The sequence below is a fragment of the Triticum urartu genome, chromosome 7A (genome assembly GCF_056163025.1).
Source record: "Triticum urartu cultivar PI428250 chromosome 7A, HENAU_Tu73, whole genome shotgun sequence".
NCBI lineage: Eukaryota > Viridiplantae > Streptophyta > Magnoliopsida > Poales > Poaceae > Triticum > Triticum urartu.
The window spans coordinates 137,936,952-137,952,175 of record NC_141879.1 but is presented as its reverse complement, the minus strand read 5'-3'; positions in this window follow the sequence as shown (position 1 = coordinate 137,952,175).

Sequence of the window (15,224 nt, the reverse complement as noted above, 5' to 3'; positions counted from 1 at the left end):
CCACGCATCAAAACCACAATGATACTTTGTCAAGTTGGTGCTGTTTTAACCTTCGCAAGGACCGGGCGTAGCCACACTCGGTTCAACTAAAGTTGGAGAAACTGACACCTGCTAGTCACCTGTGTGCATAGGACGGTGGTAAAACCAGTCTCGCGTAAGCGTACGCTTAATGTCGGTCCGGGCCGCTTCATCCAACAATACCACCGAACCAAAGTATGACATGCTGGTAAGCAGTATGACTTATATCGCCCACAACTCACTTGTGTTCTACTTGTGCATAACATCAACGCATAAAACCTAGGCTCGGATGCCACTGTTGGGGAACGTAGTAATTTCAAAAATTTCCTACGCACACGCAAGATCATGGTGATGCATAGCAACAAGAGGGGAGAGTGTTGTCTACGTACCCTCGTAGACCGGAAGCGGAAGTGTTAGCACAATGCGGTTGATGTAGTCGTACGTCTTCATGGCCTGACCGATCAAGCACCGAAACTACGGCACCTCCGAGTTCTAGCACATGTTCAGCTCGATGACGATCCCCGGACTCCGATCCAGCAAAGTGTCGGGGAAGAGTTCTGTCAGCACGATGGCGTGGTGACGATCTTGATGTTCTACCGTCGCAGGGCTTCGCCTAAGCACCGCTACAATATTATCGAGGATTATGGTGGAGGGGGGCACCGCACACGGCTAAGAGAACGATCACGAAGATCAACTTGTGTGTCTATGGGGTGTCCCTTGGCCACATATATAAAGGAGTGGAGGAGGGGGGAGAGGGCCGGCCCCTATGGCGCGCCCTAGGGGAGTCCTACTCCCACCGGGAGTAGGATTCCCCCTTTCCTAGTAGAACTACGAGCCCTTCCAAGTAGTAGGAGTAGGAGTCAAGGCAAGGGAAGGGAGAAGAGAAGGAAGGAGGGGGCGCAGCCCCTCCCCCTAGTCCAATTCGGACTAGGCCTTGGGGGGGAGCCCAACCTCTCCTCTCTCTTTCCCCTAAAGCCCAAGAAGGTCCATATACTCCCCGGCGAATTCCCGTAACTCTCCGATACTCCGAAAAATACCCGAATCACTCGGAACCTTTACGATGTCCAAATATAGTCGTCCAATATATCGATCTTTACGTCTCGACCATTTCGAGACTCCTCGTCATGTCCCCGATCTCATCCGGGACTCCAAACTCCTTCGGTACATCAAAACTCATAAACTCATAATATAACTGTCATCGAAACCTTAAGCGTGCGGACCCTACGGGTTCGAGAACAATGTAGACATGACCGAGACACGTCTCCGGTCAATAACCAATAGCGGAACCTGGATGCTCATATTGGCTCCCACATATTCTCTGAAGATCTTTATCGGTCAGACCGCATAACAACATACGTTGTTCCCTTTGTCATCGGTATGTTACTTGCCCGAGATTCGATCGTCCGTATCTCAATACCTAGTTCAATCTCGTTACCGACAAGTCTCTTTACTCGTTTCGTAATACATCATCTCGCAACTAACTCATTAGTTGCAATGCTTGCAAGGCTTTAGGTGATGTGCATTACCGAGAGGGCCCAGAGATACCTCTCCGACAATCGGAGTGACAAATCCTAATCTCGAAATACGCCAACCCAAGAAGTACCTTCGGAGACACCTATAGAGCACCTTTATAATCACCCAGTTACGTTGTGATGTTTGGTGGCACACAAAGTGTTCCTTCGGTAAACGGGAGTTGCATAATCTCATAGTCATAGGAACATGTATAAGTCATGAAGAAAGCAATAGCAACAAACTAAACGATCGAGTGCTATGCTAACGGAATGGGTCAAGTCAATCAAATCATTCTCCTAATGATGTGACCCTGTTAGTCAAATGACAAATCATGTCTATGGTTAGGAAACATAACCATCTTTGATCAACGAGCTAGTCAAGTAGAGGCATACTAGTGACACTCTGTTTGTCTATGTATTCACACATGTATTATGTTTCCGGTTAATACAATTCTAGCATTAATAATAAACATTTATCATGATATAAGGAAGTAAATAATAACTTTATTATTGCCTCTAGGGCATATTTCCTTCAAGCCACTTATGTATTGCACACCAAAGATGGAAATACCTAGATCTATCCTTGCTTTTATGCCTAGCTAGGGGCGTTAAACGATAGCGCTTGTTGGGAGGCAACCCAATTTTATTTTTATTCCTTGATTTTTGCTCCTGTTTAGTAATAAATAATTTATCTAGACTCTGTTTTGGTTGTGTTTTTTGTGTTTAATTAGTGTTGTGCCAAGTAGAACCGTTGGGAAGACTTGGGGAAAGTCTTTTTGATCTTGCTGTAAAAAACAGAATATTTAGCGCTCACGAGAATTGCTGCCGTTTTTTACTGGAGAGTGATATTTAGTTAATTATTTTTGCATATGATTAATAGATAAATTCCACACGTCCATAAATTTATTTTAGAATTTTTGGGGTTCCAGAAGTATTCGAAACCTACAGATTACTACAGACTGTTCTGTTTTTGACAGATTCTGTTTTTCGTGTGTTGTTTGCTTATTTTGATGAATATATGGCTAGTAATAGAGTTTATGATCCATAGAAAAGTTGGAATACAGTAGGTTTAACACCAATATAAATAAAGAATGACTTCATTATAGTACCTTGAAGTGGTGGTTTATTTTCTACTTGGCACAACACTAATTAAACACAAAAAACACAACCAAAACAGAGTCTAGATAAATTATTTATTACTAAACAGGAGCAAAAATCAAGGAATAAAAATCAAGGAATAAAAATCAAGGAATTATTTATTACTAAATAGTGACACTCTGTTTGTCTATGTATTCACACATGTATTATGTTTCCGGTTAATACAATTCTAGCATTAATAATAAACATTTATCATGATATAAGGAAGTAAATAATAACTTTATTATTGCCTCTAGGGCATATTTCCTTCAAGCCACTTATGTATTGCACACCAAAGATGGAAATACCTAGATCTATCCTTGCTTTTATGCCTAGCTAGGGGCGTTAAACGATAGCGCTTGTTGGGAGGCAACCCAATTTTATTTTTATTCCTTGATTTTTGCTCCTGTTTAGTAATAAATAATTTATCTAGACTCTGTTTTGGTTGTGTTTTTTGTGTTTAATTAGTGTTGTGCCAAGTAGAACCGTTGGGAAGACTTGGGGAAAGTCTTTTTGATCTTGCTGTAAAAAACAGAATATTTAGCGCTCACGAGAATTGCTGCCGTTTTTTACTGGAGAGTGATATTTAGTTAATTATTTTTGCATATGATTAATAGATAAATTCCACACGTCCATAAATTTATTTTAGAATTTTTGGGGTTCCAGAAGTATTCGAAACCTACAGATTACTACAGACTGTTCTGTTTTTGACAGATTCTGTTTTTCGTGTGTTGTTTGCTTATTTTGATGAATATATGGCTAGTAATAGAGTTTATGATCCATAGAAAAGTTGGAATACAGTAGGTTTAACACCAATATAAATAAAGAATGACTTCATTATAGTACCTTGAAGTGGTGGTTTATTTTCTTTTACTAACGGAGATCACGGAGATTTTCTTTTAAGTTTTGTGTTGTGAAGTTTTCAAGTTTTGGGTAAGGATTTGATTGATTATGGAACAAGGAGTGACAAGAGCCTAATATTGGGGATGCCAAAGGCACCCCAAGGTAAAATCCAAGGACACCAAAAAGCCTAAGCTTGGGGATGCCTTGGAAGGCATCCCCTCATTTGTCTTCGTCTATCGGTAACTTTACTTGGAGCTATATTTTTATTTGCCACATGATATCTGTTTTGCTTGGAGCGTCTTGTATGATTTGAGTCTTTTATTTTTAGTTTACCACAATTATCCTTGCTGTACACACCTTTTGAGAGAGACACACATGAATTGGAATTTATTAGAATACTCTATGTGCTTCACTTATCTTTTGAGCTATATAGTTTTTGCTCTAGTACTTCACTTATATCTTTTAGAGCACGGTGGTGGTTTTATTTTATAGAAATAATTCATCTCTCATGCTTCACTTATATTATTTTGAGAGTCCTTTAGAACAACATGGCAATTTTCTTTTAGGCATAGTAAAAACTTTCATATAAGTGCATTGAATACTAAGAGAAGTTTGATACTTGATGATTGTTTTGAGATATGGAGATAGTGATATCAAAGTTGTGCTTGTTGAGTAGTTGTGAATTTGAAGAATACTTGTGTTGAAGTTTGCAAGTCCCATAGCATGCACGTATGGTAAACGTTGTGTAACAAATTTGAAACATGAGGTGTTATTTGATTGTCTTCCTTATGAGTGGCGGTCGGGGACGAGCGATGGTCTTTTCCTACCAATCTATCCCCCTAGGAGCACGCGCGTAATACTTGGTTTTTGATGACTTGTAGATTTTTGCAATAAGTATGTGAGTTCTTTATGACTAATGTTGAGTCCATGGATTATACGCACTCTCACCCTTCCACCATTGCTAGCCTCTTCGGTACCGTGCATTGCCCTTTCTCACCTTGAGAGTTGGTGCAAACTTCGCCGGTGCATCCAAACCCCATGAACGATATGCTCTATCACACATAAACCTCCTTATATCTTCCTCAAAACAGCCACCATACCTACCTATTATGGCATTTCCATAGCCATTCCGAGATATATTGCCATGCAACTTTCCACCATTCCGTTTATTACGACACGCATCATCATTGTCATATTGCCTTGCATGATAATGTAGTTGACAGCGTATTTGTGGCAAAGCCAGCATTCATAATTCTTTCATACATGTCACTCATGAGTCATTGCACATCTCTGTACACCGTCGGAGGCATTCATATAGAGTCATATCTTGTTCTAGTATCGAGTTGTAATCATTGAGTTGTAAATAAATAGAAGTGTGATGATCATCAATAATAGAGCATTGTCCCATAAAAAAAGAAAAAAAAAGAAAGGCCAAAAAAAAGTAGGCCCAAAAAAATATAAAAAAATACAAAGGGGAAATGCTACTATCCTTTTTTCCCACACTTGTGCTTCAAAGTAGCACCATGATCTTTATGATAGAGAGTCTCTTGTTTTGTCATTTTCATATACTAGTGGGAATTTTTCATTATAGAACTTGGCTTGTATATTCCAACAATGGGCCTCCTCAAGTGCCCTAGGTCTTCGTGAGCAAGCAAGTTGGATGCACACCCACTTAGTTTCTTTTGTTGAGGTTTCATACATTTATAGCTCTAGTGCATCCGTTGCATGGCAATCCCTACTCCTTGCATTGACATCAATTGATGGGCATCTCCCTAGCCCATTGATTAGCCGCGTCGATGTGAGACTTTCTCCTTTTTTGTCTTCTCCACATAACCCCCTTCATTATATTCTATTCCACCCATAGTTCTATATCCATGGCTCATGCTCATGTATTGCGTGAAAGTTGAAAAAAGTTTGAGATTACTAAAGTATGAAACAATTGCTTGGCTTGTCATCGGGGTTGTGCATGATGAGAGAATTCTTGTGTGACGAAAATGGAGCATGACCAAACTATATGATTTTGTAGGGATGAACTTTCTTTGGCCATGTTATTTTGAGAAGACATGATTGCTTAGTTAGTATGCTTGAAGTATTATTATTTTTATGTCAACATTAAACTTTTATCTTGAATCTTTCGGATCTGAACATTCATGCCACAATAAAGAAAATTACATTGAGAAATATGTTAGGAAGCATTCCACATCAAAAATTATGTTTTTATCATTTACCTACTCGAGGACGAGCAGGAATTAAACTTGGGGATGCTTGATACGTCTCCAACGTATCTATAATTTTTGATTGTTCCATGCTATTATATTATCTGTTTTGGATGATAACGGGCTTTATCTTACACATTTATATCATTTTTGGGACTAACCTATTAACCGGAGGCCCATCCCAAATTGTTGTTTTTTTCCTATGTCAGTGTTTCGTAGAAAAGGAATATCAAATGGAGTCCAAACGGAATGAAACCTTCGGGAACGTGATTTTTGGAACAAACGTGATCCAGAGGACTTGGAGTGGACGTTAAGCAATCAACGAGGCACGGTGGCGCGCCTACCCTCCTGGGCACGCCCTCCACCCTCGTGGGCCCCTCGTTGCTCCACTGACCTACTTCTTCCTCCTATATATTCATATACCCCGCAAACATCCAAGAGCACCACGAAACCCTATTTCCACCGCCGAAACCTGATGTACCCAAGAGATCCCATCTTGGGGCCTTTTCCGGAGCTCCGCCGGAGGGGGCATTGATCACGGAGGGCCTCTACATCAACTCCATGGCCCCTCCGATGATGTGTGAGTAGTTTACCTCAGACCTTCGGGTCCATAGCTAGTAGGTAGATGACTTCTTCTCTCTCTTTGGATCTCAATACAAAGTTCTCCTCGATTCTCTTGGAGATCTATTTGATGTAATCTTCTTTTGCGGTGTGTTTGTCAAGATCCGATGAATTGTGGGTTTATGATCAAGTTTATCTATGGAAAATATTTGAATCTTCTCTGAATTCTTTTATGTACGATTGGTTTATCTTTGCAAGTCTCTTCAAATTATCAGTTTGGTATGGCCTACTAGATTGATCTTTCTTGCAATGGGAGAAGTGCTTAGCTTTGGGTTCAATCTTGCGGTGCTCGATCCCGGTGACATAAAGGGAAACGACACATATTGTATTGTTGCCATCGTGGATAAAAAGATGGGGTTTATATCATATTGCATGAGTTTATCCCTCTACATCATGTCATCTTGCTTAAGGCGCTACTCTGTTCTTATGAACTTAATACTCTAGATGCATGTTGGATAGCGGTTGTGGAGTAATAGTAGTAGATGCAGAATCATTCCGGTCTACTTGTCACGGACGTGATGCCTATATACATGATCATACCAAGATATTCTCATAATTATTCGCTTTTCTATCAATTGCTCGACAGTAATTTGTTCACCCACCGTAATACTTATGCTATCTTGAGAGAAGCCACTAGTGAAACCCATGGCCCCCGGGTCTATTTTCCATCATACAAGTTTCCAATCTATTTTATTTTGCAATCTTTACTTTCAATCTATATCATAAAAATACCAAATATATTTATCTTATTATTATCATCTCTATCAGATCTCACTCTTGCAAGTGGCCGTGAAGAGATTGACAACCCCTTTATCGCGTTGGTTGCGAGGTTCTTATTTGTGTGTGTAGGTACGAGGTGAGTCACGCGTGGTCTCCTACTGGATTGATACCTTGGTTCTCAAAAACTGAGGGAAATACTTATGCTACTTTACTGCATCACCCTTTCTTCTTCAAGGGAAAACCAATGCAGTGCTCAACAGGTAGCATTGCATCATATACAACTCTTCTTTAAGATATCCATTAAGGAATGCAGTTTTGACATCCATTTGCCAAATTTCATAATCATAAAATGTGGCAATTGCTAACATGATTCGGACAGACTTAAGCATCGCTACGGGTGAGAAGGTCTCATCATAGTCAACTCCTTGAACTTGTTGAAAACCTTTTGCAACAAGTCGAGCTTTGTAGACAGTAACATTACTGTCAGCGTCAGTCTTCTTCTTGAAGATCCATTTATTCTCTATTGCTTGTCGATCATCAGGAAAGTCAACCAAAGTCGACACTTTGTTCTCATACATGGATCCCATCTCAGATTTCATGGCCTCAAGCCATTTCACGGAATCTGGGCTCATCATCGCTTCCTCATAGTTCGTAGGTTCGTCATGGTCAAGTAACATGACCTCCAGAATAGGATTACCATACTACTCTGGTGCGGATCGTACTCTGGTTGACCTATGAGGTTCGGTAGTAACTTGATCAAAAGTTTCATGATCATCATCATTAGTTTCCTCACTGATTGGTGTAGGAATCACTGGAACTAATTTCTGTGATGAACTACTTTCCAATTTGGGAGAAGGTACAATTACCTCATCAAGTTCTACTTTCCCCCACTCACTTCTTTCAAGAGAAACTCCTTCTCTAGAAAGGATATATTCTTAGCAACGAATATCTTGCCTTCGGATCTGTGATAGAAGGTCTACCCAACAGTCTCCTTTGGGTATCCTATGAAGACACACTTCTCCAATTTGGGTTCGAGCTTATCACGTTGAAGCTTTTCCACATAAGCATCACAGCCCCAAACTTTAAGAAACGACAGCTTAGGTTTCTTGCCAAACCACAGTTTATATGGTGTCATCTCAATGGATTTAGATGGTTCCCTATTTAACGTGAATGCAGCCGTCTCTAAAGCATAACCCCAAAACGATAGTGGTTGCTACCTCTTGAGCATGCGTCGGTTTTCCCTTGAAGAGGAAAGGGCGATGGAGCAAAGTAGCATAAGTATTTCCCTTAGTTTTTGAGAACCAAGGTATCAATCCAGTAGGAGGTAACACGCAAGTCGTCTAGTACCTGCACAAACAAACAAGAACCTCACAACCAACGCGATAAAGGGGTTGTCAATCCGTTCACGGTCACTTACGAAAGTGAGATCTGATAGAGATAATAAGATAAATATTTTTGGTATTTTTGTTGTATAGGTTGGAAAATAAAGATTGCAAAATAGAAATAGCAAGTTGATAGGAAAATAATATGATGGAAGATATACCCAGGGGCCATAGGTTTCACTAGTGGCTTCTATCAAGATAGGAAATTCTACGGTGGGTGAACAAATTACTATCGAGCAATTGATAGAAAAGCGCATAGTTATGAGAATATCTAGGCATGATCATGTATATAGGCATCACGTCCATGACAAGTTGACCGAAAATATTCTGCATCTACTACTATTACTCCACACATCGACCGCTATCCAACATGCATCTAGAGTATTAAGTTCATAAGAACAGAGTAACGCATTAGGCAAGATGACATGATGTAGAGGGATAAACTCAAGCAATATGATATAAACCCCATCTTTTTATCCTTGATGGCAACAATACAATACGTGCCTTGCTGCCCCTGCTGTCACTGGGAAAGGACACCGCAAGATTGAACCCAAAGCTAAGCACTTCTCCCATTGCAAGAAAGATCAATCTAGTCGGCCAAACCAAACTAATAATTCGAAGAGACTTGCAAAGATATTAAATCATGCATAAAAGATTTCAGAGAAGAATAAAATATTGTTCATAGATAATCTTGATCATAAACCCACAATTCATCGGATCTCGACAAACATACCGCAAAAAGAATTACATCGAATAGATCTCCAAGAAATCAAGGGGAACTTTGTACTGAGATCCAAAGAGACAGAAGAAGCCATCTAGCTAATAACTATGGACACGAAGGTCTATGGTAAACTACTCACACATCATCGGAGAGGCTATGGTGTTGATGTCACTACAAAAAAAGACCCATCCGTGACATTTTGGGCCGAACGAATTTTTTTCTGTCATACATATGACACTTCTATGACGATAATTGTGACAAAACCCGGTATCATCATAGATGTGGTGGGCTCCTACTTCTATGACAAAAAATCATGACAGAAAATGGGCTTTTCGTCCTGGGCGGGCCGGAGATGCAGCTGCATGACATTCTTTGGGCCATCCATGATAGAAAAAACCATGGTAGAAGCGAGGGGGCGAAAAATTTCAGGGAGTTCCCGGTTACGGTGGGAGGTCGGGGGCCGAGTGATGCGCGTTTCTCTCGTACACGTACGCGCATGTGTGCGAGGCGTTGGCTCTAACTGAACCTGAGCGAGGCATTGGGCTCTAACTGAACCCGAGCGATTGCACTGCAGGCTACGGGTTACTGAACCCGAGCGATCGATCGATGGCTGTTAACTGAACCCGATCGAGCGATTCCTTCGCTAGTGCTGCTAAATGAAGCCGATCGATTGGATGAACAGTGAGCGTTGCCGGGGGGGGGGGGGGGGTTGGATGAACAATGAGCGGTGGCGTTGCCTCTGGATGAACAGGACCCCGTGGTGTGGTTGAGGGCTAGATGAATAGTAGACGGTGGAGGGGTGCCCGTGGAGGGGTGGTTGAACAGGACCTCGTGGTGTGGAGGGCTGGATGAACAGTAGACGATGGAGGGATGCCCGTGGAGGGGTGGTTGAATAGTAGCCGATGGAGTAGCGCGCGGTGGAGGCTGGATGAACAGGACCCCGTGGAGGCTGGAGGAGGTCGATGGTGGAGATGAACAGTATCCCGTGGAGTCCCGTTTTGCGGTACGCCACACCCCTCCCAATCAACAGGACCCCCGTTTCGACCGTAGGAGGTCCGTTTCCTCCGTTTTGCGGTACGCCACACCCCTCCCGATCAACAGACCCCCGTTTCGACCATAGGAGGTCCGTTTCCTCCGTTTTGCGGTATGCCAGACCCCTCCCGATCAACAAGACCCCGTTCCGAATGTAGGAGGTCCGTTTCCTCCGTTGTGCGGTATGCCAAGCCTCGTTTCCATCACCTGTTCCGTCCAAGCCCTCCCGATGAACACGACCACGCATTCAGTTCCGACCTAGCCGGTTGGCTCACACGCGTTCCGTTGCCTCCCGATGAACACGACGCATTTCGTTGCCTCCCCATGAACACGACGCATTCCGTTGCCTCCCCATGAACACAACGACGACACTGTTTCTCCGTTCCGACCCAGCCATGTACACGAGCCCTGGCTGTACGTATGCGTGAGTAGGTGTTCGAGACCCCGCCCATATGTACACATACGTGGCCGTATTTTCTTTCTTGCACCCTGGCCACTGTACGTACGTGTACATGCTACGTGCGAACCTCTACTATGACCCGTACGCGCCTCTACTACGACACGTGCGCGCCTCTACATCCACTAGTATATATGTATGTACACGTTTGCGACCAGAATGACAACACTACGTACGCTTCGACCAGGTGGGTCCCGACTGTCAGGCACTTCCTTGCCTGCGAAGATGTAGCTGGTGGGTCCCAGCAGTCAGGGGGGCGAATGGTTTTTTTTTGCCCGGACGCACTTCCTTACGTGCGAAGATGTAGCTGGTGGGTCCCAGCAGTCAGGGGGGAAATGGTTTTTTCGCGAAATACAGTGGCCCGTCCGGTGGGTCCCAACTGTCAGGTGGAGGAATCATTATTTTCCGTGTAATAAGGAGGCACTTCCTTGCTGCGGCCGTGGACCCAGCTGTCAGCCTCTCCATGTACAGTCCATGTCCGATGGAAGTCGTTCCTTGACCACGTTGACCACGTCACGCCGAGAGCATCGGGGCGTGGACGACGGCGAGGTCTAGGAAGGGGACGACGGGGAGCCGGGGAAGATGCGGCAGTGGAAGCTCGCACGGAGAGGAGTACGAGGGTTCACTGGTTCGGCTGCGGTGTGAGGCTGCCGTCGCCGCAGGGCCTGGCCAACGGTGGGAATAGTAGGGGGTGGTGAGGCCTCCGCGGCAGCAGAGTCGGCCACGGGAGGTAGGAGCATGCGGCACGACCGGCGCTGCTTTGGGCGGCTGGAGCAAGAAGACCAGAGGTTGAAGAAGCACTACGGCCGTTGGATGGACATCGTACGGTCACTGGGGCTAGAATCGTTCATATTGACTAAAGTTGACAAAGGCCCCCGTCCCAGTCAAGTTAGTAGGCCCACAAGTCAGCCTCCCACCATGGTGGGTCCCAGCTAGCAGGGGGAGTATTCATTTTTTTTGTGCGTAATAAGGAGACACTTCTGGTGGGTCCGAACTGACAGCGGGGGGAACATTTTTTTTCGCGAAATACGCTCGCCCGTCTGGTGGATCCCAGCAGTTAGGGGGAAACATTTTTTTTGCGAAATAAGGTGGCCCGTCCGGTGGGTCCCTGCTGTCAGGTGGAGGAATAATTATTTTGCGCGTAATAAGGAGGCACTTCCTTGCGGCCGCCTGGACCCAGCTGTCAGCCTCTCCACGTATAGTACTCTTCCGATGGAAGTCGGTCGTTGACCATGTTGACCATGCAGCGTCGAGAGCACCAGGGTGGTGGTCTGGATGACGGCGAGGCCTAGGAAGGGGACGACGCAGAGCCGAGGAAGACGCAGCAGTGGAAGCCCGCGTGGAGAGGAGTACGAGGGTTCACTGGTTCGGTTGCGGTGTGAGGCTGCCATCGCCGCAGAATAACAGGGAGTGTGGGTGAGTAGAGGGATGGCCTGGCCAGCGGTGGGAGTAGTACGGGGCGGTGAGGCCTCGGCGACATCACAGCCGACCACAGGAGGCAGGAGCACGCGACACGACCGACGCTGCTTTGGGCGGCTGGAGCAAGAAGACTAGAGGTTGAAGAAGCACTACGACCGTTGGATGGACATCGTACAATCACTGCAGCTAGAATCGTTTATATTGACTAAGTTGACAAAGCCCTTGCTACGCGTCAACTTAGTAGGCCCACAGCTCGGATTTGGCAGAGAACATATAGCCCATTTGCGATTTGTAAGAATGTACAACCCATTTTTTAATTCTAACGGAATTTCCTACAGCCCATTTACAGTTTGTTAAAAGTACAGCCCAACTTCTAGCTAGGACAACGATTAATAATTTCAAACAACCGCTCAAAACAGAATTCAAAAAAAATTCCCACATTTTGATGGGATCCGAAATATTTTTATCCGAAATTTCTAGTCAGGTCAAATATAATTTCAAAATAAAGTTGTATTACGTTAAAATCCAACGAAATATTGCACGCACAACAAGTAATGAAATTAAAATTTTCAAATTCCAAAAATAATATATTTTTCAAACTAATTACGTGTTTGGTGCATAGTAACTGTCCAGTTATTATAATTACATCCCATTTATTATTTCTTAAAGTCCATTTTCTTGTTAAGCCTAATGCATACCTCCTAGGAAAGTTTGCAGCCCAGCGGGACGGAGAATAACAAGTTGACCCGGATATTGTGTACAACCGTCAGCCCAGTTGCATTGCTGATGTTGAGAAAAGGCCTCTGTAGTACAGTACAACCTAACATGGTTACTCAGCCCACATTCAGCGACGCCGGAAAGGCCCAAACAAGGCTTCTGTACAACTTTTTGAAGTCACTGAGCTCAATTAATAACTTAAGAAAAAAGTTAGATTACAGTGGAACCTAATTAAAAGCTGTCACAAGCAAATAAATAATTCAACGGGTCCCACTTGTGTGTGTGCGTGTGTGTGTGCGTGTGTGTGTGTGTGAGAGAGAGAGAGAGAGACCCATCGGTCGATGCTCGTAAATACATCTTTCAGCCATATGCATTGCTGATGCTCAGTAAAAACTTATATAGTTGACACAATCATATAGAACATCATAGCACACTGAACTTGCATACAAAAATTTCACGCAGGTGGCACAATCAGGATGGAAGCAGTGGATCGCTACGGGAAGGGCTATGTTGAAACCAACGAAGTCGTACATAACGGTTCATCATCTTTATCAATGACGGGGAAATATCTTGAATGTTGTGCAAAAAAACAGACAAACAACACAATAAATTCTGCTAGCACATTAAGTTGACGTACAACCCTTTCTAAAAAAAGTTCAGGTACAAAATTAGAACAGGTCACAATCAAATGTACTGGCATATCAGTGCTTCACACCCATAGCTCGGATTTAACTAGTACTCCCTCCATCCAGGAAAAGTTGTCCACAGGGCAGTGTATTTGTTTTTTTGCAAAAAATCCCACAGAGTTTTAAACACGTCACAAAGAAGTCCATCTCCTTCCTTCCTCCACCCCCGTCGCCCACGCTTTGCAGCCATCACCGGCTACCCACCTGCGCCGCCGCCCGCCTGGATCTACGCCGCGACCAACACCAGAACCGTGGCCCAGCCCGCGACCAACAACAGCGCCGCCGCCCGCTTGCATCTGTGCCGCGGCTTACCACCTGCACCGCCCGCCGTGAAGGCGACCTGCGCCGGCGCCCTCCTCGAGCTACGCCGCCGGCCCCGTTGAAGGTCGCCACCCACGTTCGCCCACCTTCGCCGCCAACCTGTGCCTCCGATTTCGTTTGCTTCGACTGCCGGCACCATGGACAATTTCGGCCACTCCCGCCTCTCATGCTGCTACTGGTGGACGACGCCGGCGCCGTGGACCTCTGATGCTGCTTTTTCCTTTCCCACTGCCTCGCCTCTGCTGCCACTCCCGCCTGTGCTGGTGAGTCTGCCCCGCCCGCCTCTGCTACTGTTGCTTTTCAATTTGTTGTTGTGAGTCTGAATTTGCTGTTCTTAGTACAGGCGGAGAAAATTCAGTCAGGGGATACAAAGCTAGAGAAATAATCCAGGACAAAGGCTGTACACTGCTGCTAAATGATGAACAGATTATAGTGAAAATTTAGTTTGATGCCATCAAATTCATTGAGTAATACTCTTGGCATTGTTGGAGATCTGGTAGTTTTTGGAAGTTTTTCTTGCTACAGTTAACTGAAAATGTTCACTGTTCCAATACTGTAGAGAAACTACAGTGCCTGTAATTCAGTTATGACTCCTTTACTAAAACTGTAGTGTTTGCTAAAACTGAGATGTAAACTAAAGGAGTTTGTGATTTGCAGAAGCTGTAGCATACTCCAACAAGTGATAAATGCACTCAAAAGTTCACTGAGAAAATGCAGAGGCTGCTCAGTTGTTACTGAAAGTTTTCTGGAGTGATAAATGCACACAAAAGAAGTTCAGTTAACTGTTACTGTTGCTGTATGAATTCCAACCAGGTCAATTTGTTGTCAATTACCCTGTAATACTCAACCAGGTTTATGCAAAATGAAGATCAACCATGTTTATTTGGATTTATTGGAATCATTTGAATTTATTTGTTTATTTGGATTTATACACCATTTGTCCAATTGCAAACATACCTACAGTTTCCAATTGTCCAATTTCTGTCATTCATTCTACAGAGAGCTAAGCATAGCCATGACTCTTCCCTAAATATTCCTGTAGAATCAATTCAAGCAGCACAAAACTGAAAACTGAATACTGCCACAACCCCTTAACTAAGAGTTGATAAAAACATGTCCCTAAAATTGGAATTATTTGAATTAGCTAGGTTTATTCTTCTTCATATACAGAAAAAGATGAATATTGTTCGTCTACTAGTTACTTCAAATTTAGAACTGAACAAACACTTGTCATCTTCAGTAAACACTTGTAAATCTAGAGTGGTTTTAAACTTAGAATGCACCAAGTACTAATACCTTTGCCAGGCTACACACCATCTACTTGGAGTAGACAGCAAGATTCACAAAGACATGCACGCTTCAATAGACTTGTGAATGCTAGCAAAATGATAAGTAAAAACTTGGATGTTCTCAGAAATATAGC